Source organism: Vicia villosa, linkage group LG4, assembly GCF_029867415.1.
Source record: "Vicia villosa cultivar HV-30 ecotype Madison, WI linkage group LG4, Vvil1.0, whole genome shotgun sequence".
Taxonomy (NCBI): domain Eukaryota; kingdom Viridiplantae; phylum Streptophyta; class Magnoliopsida; order Fabales; family Fabaceae; genus Vicia; species Vicia villosa.
Window position 1 is genome coordinate 77,508,336 of NC_081183.1, and position 3,332 is coordinate 77,511,667.

General features: G+C 34.8%; 1 long non-coding RNA gene across 1 annotated transcript; it reads right to left on the bottom strand.

Annotated features, from left to right (window-relative positions):
* Nucleotides 1–454: 454 nt before the first annotated feature.
* LOC131599273 (uncharacterized) lies at nucleotides 455–2,583 on the bottom strand. Its single transcript, XR_009282687.1, has 3 exons — nucleotides 2,504–2,583; nucleotides 2,245–2,403; nucleotides 455–708 (listed from the first exon to the last, which is right to left on the bottom strand). It is a non-coding gene; the product is annotated as an uncharacterized LOC131599273 (long non-coding RNA).
* Nucleotides 2,584–3,332: the final 749 nt, after the last annotated feature.

Consider the following 3,332-nt stretch of genomic DNA (forward strand, 5'->3'; position numbering starts at 1 on the left):
TGACTAAAATAATTAAAATTAAATAGGATAAAATTAAATCAAAAATCAGATCATATTTTTTAGCCAAATATTATTTATGTATATTTAGTAGCTATTTGTTTTCTCAAGTCCATATTTATACGGATGATATTTAAAATATTAACTTTAACAAATTATTTAGTAATACAATTTTTTTTATTTAGTACTACATATTTATCTTGTATATGATTTTAAAAGATATAAAATAGAAGGAGTTGAAAAAATTGTGGCACAAACATATAAAGTTCTTTGCTGTTTATAAAAGGTATATATATATAATTTTGAAAAATTTGTGGCAACATTTGTTATAAAAAAATGTTCAAGTCTAATATAAAAATTATTATAATTTGTATAATATAATTATTTTGATATTAAGTTAAAAAAATTTAAAAATATTAAGTCAGTTTTTTCTTACTAACCATTTTGTTAATTTACTTTGTAACACCCCAAACATAACTGACTAGTATATTATGCATGAAACGTTAAAATTGATATTGAGTACATACACAAGTCAAGATACAATATTTGATCCATATAAAATACAACATGAACTTCTACTAAGAAGCATAATACATGAGTCTTCAATGGATCTTGCACAGCGGAATGTCAAAACCAACGAGGTCTTCGAGCCAACACCACTTCAAGCCATCAATCCGAACCTGCTATCTATCAAAAGCTACTAAACTGCACCTGAAAAAGATAAGTTGATTGGGGTGAGATTACTATATCTGAGTGAGTCCGCCTATCCTATGGATCCACTCGGTTCTACAGGGTACATGCATCATAAAACGAATCCACCATTGATTCGGGGTTTATCCTCACATCCGGTACAAGGACGGAGCAACCAAGTAACTCGTCCACCACTAGACTTGCCTTAAACAAATACACATTGTATAACAAACAAGTATGCAAACCCGCATCCATATACGGGGAATCCTGAAGTGTAATAATACCTCGGCTAGATTATGGAATAAATGCACCCTCGATGAGTAACCCCATGCCTATTAACAAGGGACTTGTATAAGCACATTGCAAGATGGTTAAACGGGTTCGCACAACCCTAAATGGCCGCGAGATGACCTTGGCCTAATTGGCGTCACTGTCCCATTAACCTTCTTCACGCAAGTGAGTTACGTCGAGTATAAACCGCCACCTTGACGCATGAGCCCATCGGGCGAAAGCCTAGTATTTAGTCTACATGACTCTACTAGAGGTGAGTTACATCATTATGTATTAGCCTACATGGCCACATAACCCCACCATACCGAGCACGCAAGTGTGTTAACGCCAAGTGAGTAAAGAGCCCCGTACGGCCTCACGAGCACACTGCAACTGTAGCTCAGATGCACACCATATAGAACAATACACATGATCGGGCTATTCCATTGGACCGCACGGTCCGGGAAGACTCATTGACCACATAGTCGAAGTAGCATCCCAACCTAGCCCTCCGGCCACTTCGATTCAAGCATACGGAAATATGACATGACGTCAAAATCACATACAATACAATCAATTCCGATCGTTTAACCAAAACGACGGTGTCCACAGATTTCCACGTATAATACAATATAGCATAACATTCTCAAGTGTAGATATCACATTCATAATAAGCCATAGATAATCTATGCCATGCATAACAAAAGAATTGTTAATCAATTAGTAAAGACATAAGTTCTCATACTAATTCAATGGTTCACTAAGTGGGGTTCCAATATTATTAAATCAAACATTCTGGTTTGGGGACCAATTTTATTAGAAAGTACACGTCGCTAGCTTTCCAACGATATAAAGTTTGTGCGAAACGGACTTACGACGCAAAAGTTACGAACTTCTGAAGTTTCCTATTTTTTCCATTTCACTCAGGGTAACCGATTACCCAAAGTCAGTAACCGATTATTGGCACTAAAAACAGCCCAGAATTGCATTTTTAACAGCGTAATCGGTTACCCACATACCCGTAACCAGTTACTCTACAGCAGAATGTGTTTTTCTGCATTCTTAGGGGTTCTAAACCAGTCCCAAACACTTTGATTAATTCCCAGCACCACACATATAATTTCTAACGAATTTCTAACATACATATGTTCAAAATCATCAGCATGCAAGGATTAATACAAAAACTAACATGTTTAGCATCATATGTTTACCAATTATCTCACAATCCCTAAGCCCCAATCATAACCCTTACCTGCAAATTCCCCAAGTCATTATCTAAGGACTCACCATGGATTTAGAGAGGTTATGAGGATGCTCTTGCTGCCATTGAACTCCCTTCTTGACACAAACTTCACCTTCAAGCTCACCAAACCCGTAACCCATTCTTCTTCACATTCAGCATGCATGTCCCAACTTCAAGCTTGATTTTCTCCTTTAAAACAGAAGCTATGAACGCGAACCATATATGCAAATTGAAGAGAATTTCGTTAGCTTTCCAACGAGACCAGAATCGTTACGATCGGAGTTACGAGCAGAGAGATATTACCGTTTTAGTGGAGTTGTACCAAGAGTTGCGAAAATGGAGTTTGTGAGAGAGAACATAAACTTCTCTTCTTTCTCTCTTCCTTCTTCCACTATCAAAAACTGATTTGTAAGCCAAACAATGTCTTAAGCTCATGCAATGAAGACTAAAGTCTAATATGCCCTCCAACCAAGTCATAATTACCACCTTGCCATTTGGTTTGCTTCTAACCAAAGTCATTCCATTTCAACTAACCACTTCTCAAATTAGGGATTAAATTCATAACTCCTCCTTGGCACTTCATATACATATATAATCTTGCTTGGATTAATGTGGGATATTACATACTTTATACGTCTTGTATAAAAAAATATACTATATATCTTAATTGATAAATTTGTGACAATATTCATTAATAAAAATATTCAAATTTAATATAATAAAGTTTAGAGACATATAGATGGATGACTAAAGATAATAATATATTTATAAAGACAAGTTGCGATTCAAACAAATCCTTAATTTCTTTAACAAGGTTTAAATACTTGAATATTAGAAGAAAAAAAAGCTTAATTGTTTTTTCTAAAATGTTCTAAACAAAATTTTGGTTTATTTATAAGTTAATAGGAGATATATCTATGCTTACCTATTCAAGTTGAGCAGTCTTTTAGTATCTCCCAAATTTATTAATAATTTTAAACAATTTTCAACACTCACCGTTAAAAAAGCCACCTAAACAATGGAGTACTAACATACTGAACACACCCTTACATACTTTGGCTTTTAATTCATTTTGGTGAAATTCCTTTTGTTGGATTCGTCCGTGTGTGCCAACTTTTCAGTACATATTCGT